This window comes from Xenopus tropicalis, chromosome 1 (assembly GCF_000004195.4).
Source record: "Xenopus tropicalis strain Nigerian chromosome 1, UCB_Xtro_10.0, whole genome shotgun sequence".
Classification (NCBI taxonomy): domain Eukaryota; kingdom Metazoa; phylum Chordata; class Amphibia; order Anura; family Pipidae; genus Xenopus; species Xenopus tropicalis.
Genome location: NC_030677.2, coordinates 184,955,000 through 184,969,015, shown reverse-complemented (window position 1 = coordinate 184,969,015; position 14,016 = coordinate 184,955,000).

Below are 14,016 nucleotides of genomic sequence, written 5' to 3'. Positions count from 1 at the left end.
ACTGAACAACAGGGTGAGCAGTCCATAAATTAAGTGACATAGTTTAGCATCCTTACGTTAACAGAGATTGCATGTATATATATTATCTGTTGTATCTGGCCTCTAATTCATGTCAGATCACCTTTAGCTTAAAACAAGGTTATAGATGTCATCCAATTCTTCCCCAGTCACTGAACACATAAGCCCCTAGGGATATAAACCCCAATGGATGTAAGCCCCTATGGATATAAGCCCCTATGGATATAAGCCCTGTGTATATAAGCCCCTATGTATGTAAGTCTCTATGGATATAAGCCCCTATGGATATAAGCCCTGTGTATATAAGCCCCTATGTATGAAAGCCTCTATGGATATAAGCCCCTATGGATATAAGCCCCTATGGATATAAGCCCTGTGTATATAAGCCCCTATGTATGTAAGTCTCTATGGATATAAGCCCCTATGGATATAAGCCCCTATGGATATAAGCCCTGTGTATATAAGCCCCTATGTATGTAAGCCTCTATGGATATAAGCCCCTATGGATATAAGCCATGTGTATATAAGCCCCTATGTATGTAAGCCTCTATGGATATAAGCCCCTATGGATATAAGCCCCTATGGATATAAGCCCCTATGTATGTAAGTCTCTATGGATATAAGCCCCTATGGATATAAGCCCCTATGTATGTAAGTCTCTATGGATATAAGCCCCTATGGATATAAGCCCCTATGTATGTAAGCCCCTATGGATATAAGCCCCTATGGATATAAGCCCTGTGTATATAAGCCCCTATGTATGTAAGTCTCTATGGATATAAGCCCCTATGGATTTAAGCCCCTATGGATATAAGCCCTGTGTATATAAGCCCCTATGTATGTAAGTCTCTATGGATATAAGCCCCTATGGATATAAGCCCCTATGGATATAAGCCCTGTGTATATAAGCCCCTATGTATGTAAGTCTCTATGGATATAAGCCCCTATGGATATAAGCCCCTATGGATATAAGCCCTGTGTATATAAGCCCCTATGTATGTAAGTCTCTATGGATATAAGCCCCTATGGATATAAGCCCCTATGGATATAAGCCCCTATGGATATAAGCCCCTATGGATTTATCCTCTGCTTTTGATACTGTCAACCATTTCATTTTAATGTAAGTTCTGTATTCATTTGGTATTCGCAATCAAGCCACGTCATAGTTCCATTTTCTACCCGAGCCCCCAGGGAGCTGGTCTCCCTTTACACTCTCTCCTTAGAAGACTTGCCCCTACATGTAATAAAAGGCACTAAATTTGCCCAGGAGTAGTAACCCATAGCAACCAATATGATGTTTGCTTTTAAACAGGTGACCGATAAATTTTACCTAGTGATTGGTTGCTATGGGTCACTGCTCCTGGGCAAACTTAGTGCCTTTTATTACATAACCCTGTTAATATCTTAATTTGGCCTTATATATCACTTATACACAGATGACATCCAGATCTCTAACTGCCTCCTAGCTATCTCATCCTGAATGAATCAACGCCACCTAATACTGAACATTGTCTTTCTACCCAAACCTGACCATTCTTTTCCTTTTACCATTACTACTGATGGCATGACCATTATCCCTGCTAATCTGGCACACTGCCTGGGGGTTATCTTTGACCAGTCCCTATCCTTCTTAAATTATATTAATGCCACTGCCAAACATGCTACTTTCTTTCTCAAGCAATCCTGCTTGGACTATTGCAGCCTCCTACCAACCAGTCTTCCAGGCTCCCACATTTCTCACCTGCTAGAAGCATTCTGCTGTCTATTAATGGGGAAATCCACCCAAACACAATTTAAGTTTAAGTAAATATTATTTCAAGCAACTTTGCAGTATACACCAAATATGCAGCAGTTTTATGATTTTTATCATAATAATATGGTTTGGAGCAGTTACCTAAGCCCCGCCCCCTGTTCTCCTGCTCATCTGACTGTTTGAGACAAAATGTAACAGTAGTCGCCTTTCTTCAGCCTGCATCCTCCCATTCCCACAATTCCCTGCACAGGTGATGTCAATAAGGAAAGAACAACACCACAGTGCAATGCATTGTGGGTTATGTAGTTCCTGCATGCTGTCTGTAAGCTGCAGAAAAGTTGTTACAATTTGAAACATCATTGTTTTAGTCCCTCCTAAATTTGTCCGTCCTGCATGTACTTTTCTATATAAAAAGGAGGCCTTAGTCTGATCAAGTCTATGGGGCCAAAACAATTTTGAGATCATTTTGTATTTTTTCAAACTTATAGAACATTTCGGAATGTATGCGAAAAGTTTGTTGAAATTACTCAAGTTTTTTGTGGTTTTTGTTAAATTTCCACTAAAAAATTGTACTTGCGCAAAGAATACAAACATTTCGGAATTCGTTAACGCTTTGGTTACTCTTTCCTCAGGACTATCTTTTTGCCAGGATCTGTTGAGTGCCATTGAGTCCTATGGAAGGCTTCCAAAGCCAGACATGGAAGGCTTCCAAAGCCAGAAAGGTTCATGGCATTAACAAACTTTTAGGCATGTTTTTTGTAAGAATGATAAAAGCATTGTCGGGACATTTTAGAACTACAAAGTGTAAGAGCGTACACCTTCTATTGTAATAAATCATGGAGGTGCAAAGACACTGGAGAAAACCCATTTAGTAACTCCAAAAAGAGCAAAATGTATGCACACTCAAAGAAAGTAAATGATAAAAGAAAATTTATTGAATACAAAATCACATCATGAAAATTATAGCCCAACATGTTTCAACCCATAAAGGGTCTTCATCAGGGGAAAAACAATTAAAAAAGGGGCAGATACTTTTTGCTCTCTTTGTGACATTTTAGTTAGAACATCAGAAATGATCGTGGTTACTCTGAATTTATACCATATCGTGTTTTCAGATTTTAGTAAATGTGCCCGTATGTGTAGAGTTAACTCACTAGGTCTCAGTTCTGGCCACTTACCCCCAATTGGGTAGGCCATCATGAACCTTATAGGCAGAAAATGAAAACTTCTCAAAACACTTTACTGTTATTTGTAAAGGGAAACTTGATTGGAGAGCTTCAGATAACCATTCCTGTGTTCTGTACCCTTTGTGCACAGTAACAAAAGAGAACAACACCGAGTGCTTCTATTTATAGGAGAGCTGGCCCAAATCAATAACAGAAATGCATTTCCAAACATTTTTCAGATAATAATCTGCAGAGAGACGTTTGCATTAACCTTACTAGCAAAGCATTGCCCCAAGCCACAAATAAATACTTTTCTATTTGAAGAACAAAAATGTGTCTATATTTTTAGTCCAAGAATAAACAACATAAATCTTTTGGAGAGTGCCTGTTAGGAAACAAATAGTTTTCTTGGTGAAGTTCATCTCATCGCTAATGTTTCTTGTGCCAAAACACTGGGTGACAGGATAGATTTGAACTGCGCTCTAAAATAAAATGCATTTTAGAGGTTGGGATAATTGGACGGATTTACATCAAGCAACGGCTTTTATGGCTCCGCTGATCCAACCTTGCATTAAAGCAAATGCTCTCTGGCAGTGAATTAGGTGTTCAATGGGCGCAAGTAAAAGTTTCCAATTGGCGATTCAGTCCAAAACAGTTCAAAACAACCAAAAGTGCGTCATCTGTCAGGAGGTTATACTCAAGCGGGAGCGTCAGGGAATCTCCACTTATAACTCCACTTATAACAGGGAAATATTTCTATTAAATGTATAATGATAACAAATACAGGTATGGGATCCCTTATCCGGAAACCCCTTATCCAGAAAGTTCTGAATTACGGAAAGGCCATCTCCCAGAGACTCCATTATAAGAACATAGTTCAAATTTTTTAAAATTTCCTTTTTCTCTGTAATAATAAAACAGAACTGTGAGGACAGGTTTAATCATAGGTGTTTAGGCTTTAGGCCCACTAGTAAATTTAAAGCCTAAAGCCGGTAAGAAATTACAGCAAAAGTTTATACATTTAAAATAATTTGTTCTGAACATTTTATGTAAGTTGTTTACAGATATACAGATAAGGAATGATTAACTGCTACATGCTGAATCATATATCGTCACCCCACACTATCGAACGGCCCCAGATGTCACATGTTGTTATGGAAAGTCCAGAAACTTCTAGTATCACGCGTGGTCAAACGTGAGGAGAAGGTTCCCGAATGATGGATAGATAACAGGGGAATATTGGACTCTAATTGGACAATATTTGGGGGCAGTGGGGGCCTTTGGAAATCCCCCACTGAAAGGTATAAAAAGGCATGATAGAGTGTAAACAACTTGGAGGTTTTATGCACAATATTCCATTTGTACATTGTCTCCCCATTGATGTAAAAGATTAAATCTCTTCTGATATCTGAAGAACGAAGTCTAGGTGGTGTTCTTGCATTGTTACCTAATTTGTGGGCCTTACAGAACCTTGTACTTGATCCCAACTAAGATATAATTACCCCTTATTGGGGGCAGAAAAAGCCTATTGGGTTTATTTCATGTTTAAATGATTTCCTTTTTCTCTGTAATAATAAAACAGTACCTGTACTTGATCCCAACTAAGATATAATTACCCCTTATTGGGGGCAGAACAGCCCTATTGGGTTTATTTAATGGTTAAATGATTCCCTTTTCTCTGTAATAATAAAACAGTACCTGTACTTGATCCCAACTAAGATATAATTACCCCTTATTGGGGGCAGAACAGCCCTATTGGGTTTATTTAATGGTTAAATGATTCCCTTTTCTCTGTAATAATAAAACAGTACCTGTACTTGATCCCAACTAAGATATAATTATCCCTTATTGGGGCAGAACAGCCCTATTGGGTTTATTTAATGGTTAAATGATCCCCTTTTCTCTGTAATAATAAAACAGTACCTGTACTTGATCCCAACTAAGATATAATTACCCCTTATTGGGGGCAGAACAGCCCTATTGGGTTTATTTAATGGTTAAATGATTCCCTTTTCTCTGTAATAATAAAACAGTACCTGTACTTGATCCCAACTAAGATATAATTATCCCTTATTGGGGCAGAACAGCCCTATTGGGTTTATTTAATGGTTAAATGATTCCCTTTTCTCTGTAATAATAAAACAGTACCTGTACTTGATCCCAACTAAGATATAATTACCCCTTATTGGGGGCAGAACAGCCCTATTGGGTTTATTTCATGGTTAAATGATTCCCTTTTCTCTGTAATAATAAAACAGTACCTGTACTTGATCCCAACTAAGATATAATTACCCCTTATTGGGGGCAGAACAGACCTATTGGGTTTATTTAATGGTTAAATGATTCCCTTTTCTCTGTAATAATAAAACAGTACCTGTACTTGATCCCAACTAAGATATAATTAATCCTTACTGAAGGCAAAACAATCCAATTGGGTTTATTCAATATTTAAATGATTTTAATAGACTTAGGTTATGGAGATCCAAATTATGTAAAGATCCCTTATCCACGAAAACCCCAGGTCCCGAGCATTCTGGATAACAGGTCCCATACCTGTACTTTAGTTCATATGAACAGTAAATGCCCCTATGTAATTGAGCTGTTATTATTAAATGGATATGTGCAGTTGCAGGGGGTTCTCCCTTTAGCCTCTAATATACGTCTTTATATCAGAGACCCGGGTTTTTGTCTCCACTTGTTGATTTATTAATTTCCGAGGTGGAAAATTAAATTCAAGCTTTTTTTATTTGTAGCATACAATTTTATTTTAATGTTGTAAATGAAACGTTACATTTTATATAACTGGTTGTATGACACGTTAGTACAGTTTGACCATGCTCTTTTTGTCGTCAAATTTTGTTACTCATATAATTCAACCATGAAAATGAGAATGTGGATAAATGGGCTTCCCCCGTTTAACCCCGCGCTGTCCAGTTCAAAGCCCGATGTCCCTACCATGAGCTAAATATCACCCCTATATACACTTTATAAGAAATATATCATATAGTCACATTATAGTGCAATATGTGCTGATGGTTTGTGCTGCAGGGGTGCTGAGGTTTACAGTTCATTTGCACTTCAGTCCTATACAAACATGTTCCATATGTAGGAAATGCATCTCCTTTTATGTAAACTGAGAAAAGTGGTTTGACAAGAGTTTTCCACAATATTCCTGAAAATTATTTCTGTCCACTCTTTTTTTTTTCTATAGTTAGCGAAATACAAAGCTGCTATTTTATACCCATGAAAGATGAGTTTATTTTAAATGAGCTTTTAAAGAACAAGGAAACCAACTTTTCAACAATTGACTATATAACTTGCCACCCCTTCAGCTACTAGATCACTATGTTTATTTTAAGAACTACCACTTATATCACTCTCTGATCCTTAATCTTCCCATGCACAGTTCTTTTGCGGCCGCCATGTTTACTTAGCCAACGTCATCAACATGGCCGAGTTTAACGTACTGCACATGTGAACCTCCCCGCCCGCTGACCTTGCTTCTCATGCAATCCTGTTTGCGCACTGCAAAATGACAGAAGAAAAGACCCCGATCCGCACAGAACATCAATGTATGCTATTCTGTTGTGATCGGTATATATTGTCAAGCTCTGAGCAGGGGTTACCATAGCAACCACTATAAGTGGCTGTGATTGGTTGGCATATTAGAGAGGAGGGACTGAGCAGGGGGAATGTATGTGAGCGATCCTGCTCACAATGGAGAAAGTGCGCACACCAAGAAGATTGTCTGCGCAGGTGCCTACTGGGAAAGCTATCATGCGCGCATGCGTTGGTCTCGGTCCTGCATCATTGTGGGTATTTTTTTGTCTATACTAAGGATTTTGATCTACAAAATGGCTTAATAGTTGGCTGAAAAAGGCGCACTATAGGTATGCCTTTCCATAGGCCCATTATTGTGTTTCGACTTTACTTGTCCTTAAAGGACATGTAAAGCTTACATTTTCCTACCCTGTATATAAGTTGGGCACATCTACCCCACCCACGCCGCATCATTTCTACGGCATATAAACAAGTTTAGTTGTTGTTTTGAAAACCACTAAAATCCTGAAAATGAGAATGTTGATAAATCTGCCTCTGGTGTTGTAACATTGATTGTAATTAAATCTTCAAGGAGAAAGAAAGGTAAAAACTAAATAAGCTTTATCAGAAAGGTCTATGTAAATACAGCCATAAGCACTTACAGAAACGCTGCACTGGCCTCTCTGAAAAAAGATTTCTTGTATCTGAATTTCATGTGCCAGAGACATGCAGCTCTCAGCTCTCTCCCCTCTCCTGCTCCCCCCTCCCTCAAGAATCCTAAGAACTCCCTCCCCCCCCTTAGGAATGTGGATCTGAGCCAATCAGCAGGAACCTGACTCATAGACTAACTAGCTGAGCATGTTCACTTGGTCTGGGTGCAGGAGGGAGGCATTATGGGAACTTTCTTTACACAGCTCAGCGTTTTTTCTTCTTGGCTTCAGATCTTCTGAACAGGAGAAATATGGGGAGACTTAAGGGCACTATTGAGAGAACTGAAGGTATGCCTGCAGCTTGAGATTAACTCTTTATTAGCCTTTCCTTCAACTTAACATTTTATATATATATTAGTTTGTGTTTACATTTTGGACAAAGTCTGTGTTACTGACCCACATGTGCTGTAGTCTGGAGAATCATATATATCAGATCTGAAATACAGCACATACCAGGATAACTAAAATAATGAAATACTTTATTGCCAGTGTTACAGAGGAACCATGCACTCCTTTATCAAAGCATTTTTTAGAGGTTTTCAGTTTTTTTTGTTTGTTAGCACACGAACCTTCTTACGAAAATCAAGGTTTTTATGTTCTTTATGTTTTTGTTCCACATTTTAATTTGTTCATGTTTTTTACATTTGGATCTTTTAATAAATGACTAGACATTTGTAGTTTTAGTGGAAATGAGTTTATTAGTGGTTTCAAAAAACTCTACAACTACTAAAATCAGACTTTTGATAAATGTGCCTCCATGGGCAACTTGTCATGGCTCAGCAGGTCACAGTCACTCTTTGAAGAGAAGGTACTGTTTAACCAGCTGGGTTACTGGCGCAGGCAAGGTTGCACTTCCAAAAGAGACATCATTTAGATAGTTCCATTTGCTAAAAGTAACAGTATAGGCCATATTAGTATAAATTTATTTATACTAGATATACCATGACCTGGATGAATGAAAATCTTCATAGACAGTATAGGCCATACCTACTCAATAAATTATCTGGTTTGGCAAAAGCTCAATGTTGGAAAGGATGGAAGCTGACCCATAAGGAAAGAGTTAACCTTATTAAGACTTCTTGCTCCTGTTGTTTCTGTATATGGCCTGTGTGATCCCTTTGCCAGAATCATTCTATGCTTGAATGTATAGCCTATTCTTCCAGATGCTCTGAGGGTGGGGGTAGGGTGAAAGAGATCCAAATAAGACAGAGCTATTTCCCACTGCATATTGCCCATGCTCTTTAGCTGATAAAGATGTGGGTGGCAAAAATTACATTAACCCCAGGGAAACAAATTCATGTTTGGGTTCTTACATTCTTCTTACTATTCTGTTGGATGTAAGAGAGTGTACCAGTAAGGGCTCTGGCACACGGGGAGATTAGTTGCCCACGACAAAATTCCCTGTTCGCGGGCGACTAATCTCCCCGAGTTGCCTTCCCCTGCCATCCCACCGGCGAAAATGTAAGTCGCCGGTGTGATGGCACACACGGCGGCGCGATTTCGCCGAAGTTGCCTCGCAAGGCTTTTTCAGCGATTTGCGCAAAATCGCGCCGCCGCGTGTGCCATCCCACCGGCGACTTACATTTTCGCCGGTGGGATGGCAGGGGAAGGCAACTCGGGGAGATTAGTCGCCCGTGAACAGGGAGTTTTGTCGCGGGCAACTAATCTCCCCGTGTGCCAGAGCCCTAAGAGCTTGGAGGAGGTATAAAATACTTAAACAGAGGCAATATAAAATATAAAAGCACTGTAAGTAGAATCTGTCTCTGGGGGCGTAGGGTGAAGGAAAGTCAAGAGCATTTTTTGAGGGGGTGGTGCAGTATCAATCAGTTTACTGTATATGAGGGAGTGCAAACTATTATTCAGCCTATGGGAACATTCTCATTGTCACTTCCCTGCAAGGCTGTGTCCATAATATTTTTAGTGATTTGTTATCACATCTATGGGATGTATGACGTTGGAACATGATATAACAGACCAAACACTAATAAAAATCTTATGGGAAATTGTATCTATTAAGATCAACGTGATTAGGAGAAGATTGGGGTGAATTTGGATTTCTCTTGGACTCATTCTTCTACTTTCTCTTTGTAAATAATGTAATATAGTGTCACTCTAATATGTCACAATTGTAAGCGCTTTTCATTTTAAAATAAAAACCTAATGGTCTCTACAAATATCCCATAATCTAAGGCCTTTGTTAGATTCGTTGGATTACAGTTGCATATATCATGCAAAGCAGCCTTAGCAGCGACGTGTTCAAGTGAACATCTATATCATGAATATAATGTCTGTGTTATTCATATAATCTGAGCATTCTCCAAAATTCAGATGGATGGATAATTAACAATTTAATGTAATGTTTGTATTAACCCCAGTCTATTATAACGTGACATCACATATATATGCTGTGTAGCTGCAGGCCCCTAAGTGAAGAATCTGTGGAAAATTGGTTGGAAATTCATAGAACAGAAACCGTTTTTTACTAGAGGGAGGATTTATCAATGGATGAGATGAACATTTTATCTGTTCTCTATGAATAAAACTTCTCTAGGAATTTTTCTTGTATCTTCTTGCCAAGCTATAATGCAGTGCAAACAAACCAGGATCATATAACCGCACACTAAAACCCCAAAGGGCTTATATATTCTATATTATACATTTAAAGCTGCTGTTCATCTGACATCAAACTAAATAGCAAAATTGATACAGTTATCTGCAACAAGGCAGTGCAATCCCTAACCAATAAAAGCAGAGACTGGAGGAGCGGCTGCTCTCCTGGAGATACACCAGTATAACATTCTAAGCAATACACAGTATGTATAGGAACCTCCTGTACCCTGAATACTGGTAAATAATTAGACTAAAAAATAAGTTTTGTAAAAATACCAGATATCAATCTGTTCAATCACATCTGTTCTTAATAAACTGTCTCTCAGTATTTAATTCTATTATATAAAATGCCAGTTTAGATTACATTATGATATTATCTTGGCATATCCTCTGCTCCTGCTTTGGAGCAAGTACAGGTATGGAACCCGTTATCCAGAATGCTCGGGACCTGGGGTTTTCCATATAAGGGGTCTTTCCGTAATTTGGATCTCCTTCCTTAAGTCTGCTAAAAAAATTATTTAAACAGTTATTTAACCCAATAGATTGTTTTGGCTCCAATAAGGATGAATTATATCTTAGTTAGGATCAAGTACAGGTACTGTTTTATTATTACAGAGAAAAGGGAATCATTTAACCATTAAATAAACCCAATAGGGCTGTTCTGCCCCCAATAAGGGGTAATTATATCTTAGTTGGGATCAAGTACAATGTACTGTATTATTATTACAGAGAAAAAGGAAATCCTTTTTAAAAATGTGAATTATTTTCGGAAATTTCTGGATAACGGGTTTCCGGATAAGGGGTCTGATAACTGTATATAGAATTCCTGGCACATCTACATATTTAAAAGGTTCTAATAAGATGTGCACTTATGTCTACAGGTTTGGAGTGGGGTGTGCAGGGCCCACTGGGGCCCCTACACCGCCTCCAGGGGCCCCTGCCATTCACCCAACCCCCTCCCCCCAAGCGTGCATACATTATACTTATCTTTGCCACCATTAGGGGAGAGAGATCAGCCGAGGAACGTTGGCACGGACCGACCCAGTCCAACCCTACCTGTCTACCACCTGCCTCAAAGCTAACTACCGACAGAATAAATGGCAGATACAGGGTCATATTCTGGAATGCTAGTTGTACAACTGAGGTTGTTAGTTACCTCACTACCACACTAAATACTCGCCACACTGCACTACGTTTATCTCCTTCATCACATTCAAATGATCACTTACAGTATGCAGTCATAAAATTGTGTCGATATATTGGACTGTATGAATAATACAGCCTGTAACTAATTATGAGTATGTTCATTCATTTTTCCATCTGAATACATTACTAATAATGGTTCATTTTTATTATGCATTCTATTTGGCAGTAGTGTGAGGTGAAATGTGATGAAATAGAACCCTTTAGTGTGTGTGCAATGGATCCTTCTTGCGTTTGGAGTTTTTAGAAGTGTTTCCAGTTATTTTATATCAGTATGTGCTGTGTAAATAGCAAATAATTTAGAGGATGCCATGCATGTATGTTTTGTAGCCTTTTGGAACCATTTCTAGAAAACCAGGCCAGCTTTATATTTGATCAGGTATGAGCTATACTGGACACTCATCATATACTTTCAAGAAGGGCCTTCCCACTGTGTTTGTCTGATGAACTAGGTTTATAATATCTTCTCCTTACAGGGCTTACACACACAATCTTCAATAATTTTGAGGTGAAGGGGACCCTTAGCCACAATTACAAATGATTAAAATATTGTGTGTTTAAACCCTTTATGTGGCATCAGGGAGGAGTGAATATTTTCTCCTGGTACAGATTCTCTGTGAAATATAAATTTCAACAATGTTCACAAATCTATGCTAGAATTTTGCTGCATGTTTTGTTTTGCTAGGGAAAAAAATATATGGGCATTGACTTCAATGCACGAAATGTTCACAAAACTGGAAAATTTTGCAAAATGGGGAAAATTTGCTGAAATTCACGAATTGTTCACTTATATATATATATATATATACAAGGAAGAGTGGAGCACACCCTATACAGGCTCAAATGCCTTGGGTGCTGGCAAAATGAGGGAATATAAGGACAGAGAGAGACGCACGCACAAGGACTTAGCGATTAGTGAAAAAATTTATTTGAAAATACATTTTTTCACTAATCGCTAAGTCCTTGTGCGTGCGGCTCTCTGTCCTTATATATATATATATACTTTGCTCAGTTTGCTGTACATGGGAGGCCACAGGACTATCTGTTTTGAGGCTTTCTCTTGTATATTTACAAACATGCAGGTAAAGGGCAAATATCAACAATCAAGGCTATATATGCACTGTATCAGAATGCAGAATGCTTGTAACCCCCTTTCAGTTTATAAGTTTATTTGTATAGAAGCTATAATTCAAATAGAGTACCGTATATACTCGAGTATAAGTCGATCCGAATATAAGCCGAGGTACCTAATTTTACCTAAGAAAACTGGAAAAACGTATTGACTCGAGTATAAGCCTAGGGTGGGAAATTCAGCAGCTACTGCTAAGTTTCAATAATCAAAATAAACACCAATAAAATGACATTAAATGAGGCATCAGTGGGGTATATGTTTTTCAATATTTATTTCAAACAAAAACAGTAAACTAGCTCTGTAAGTGGAGAAGAGGGTAAACAAAAACAATATGGTATCAACAATGATACCTTGAGAGTACTACCCCCTTAGCTCAATCAGCAACAAAGCTAAAACACAAAGAGTTAAAATCCTTCAAAACTATATATAGTTTATATAGAATATAAAGTGCAATGTCTAGTGCAGAATGTGCCTAGGACAGGTGAGGATGATAGATTAAGATGAATTTGGGAGCGGGCCAAGGCACTGGAGGATCTGGTTGCAGGTGGCATTATTTGCACACAAAGGACAGAGGGTGCTAATCTGGAGGGACCCATAGCACCCGACTCGAGTATAAGACGAGGGTGACTTTTTCAGCACATTTTGGGTGCTGAAAAACTAGGCTTATACTTGAGTATATACAGTATTTACTGTAGTTTTGTCTCCTACTGTGACACAGTGGCATATGTGCCATTTCTATGATTGAAAGCTGCATAGACAACCAGGCAGGACCCTACAGAGTTAATGGGCCCATTAAGCATAACAAATAAGCTATTTAACTTAAAGAAAAACTTGATGATCATGTACTGTATGGCTCTCTGAGCTCCAACAGTTTTCCTTAGGCTATGAAATCTTTTATTTGCAGATGGCAAATGTAATCTACTAATATGTATGAAGTATTTAATATTTTTGATGCTACTGCCCCTTTAAAATAGTAGGAAACAAATATGAATTTACAATTAAAATTTAGCAAGACAGCATGCCAATTAATATGTATAATTATGGGAGAGTAAATTATGAGAGAGAAAGTATTATTACACCACAATATCACATACTACAATCAGTATGCTACGGCAAATAATAACAGGAACGGCATCAGGGGTAATTGACAGTGCACATTACAATCAGCATACTTAGCATGCTAGCACAGTGACGGCAGGAAGGCTGAATTTCTCATTTCATCATGATGTTCATTATAAAGACATAATTATGCTTAGAAAAATATGAACACTGCCCTTAATTACCAGAGTGCACATCTGAATTAGCATAGTTATCACATGCAAAGCGGCCTGAACTGATTGTTTTTCCCCAGCAGTGTGGGTAATTTGTAATCTTCTAACAATTGGTCGTCTGCCGTCTGGTAAGAATGGTGCAGCGGTGCATTAGTGGTGCATTAGTAGCCCAGATAATGGATAAAAAGCTATATTGTACCCCCTGCAAAGAATGTGTTTCATTAGACAGCGGAATATGTTGGCGCTTTATAAATAAATGTTAATAATAAAAATAATTAGAGTCCAGTTTGCTGTACTGCAAGTTCTACAGTGGGTTAACACTTAATTTTGGGGGTTCCAATCTAGAAGCCAATTTATCTAGGATAAATGAGGGTGAAATTTTAAATGTGTGCCTATTTCTATTGGCTCGACAAATGTTGGGCCAGGAAGCAGGCTCAAACCCATGAACTGGGCTTGATTGGGAACCTAAACGTTAAGGGCCCTATTTATGAATGACCACACCCCCTAAATACTACTCCCATTTTACAAAATTTGGCAGGATATGTACAGTAAAGTCTGAACACATTTCTTGTTATTTTGGGGTCTTTTTATATGTATTACAGTTTTGAAGGTG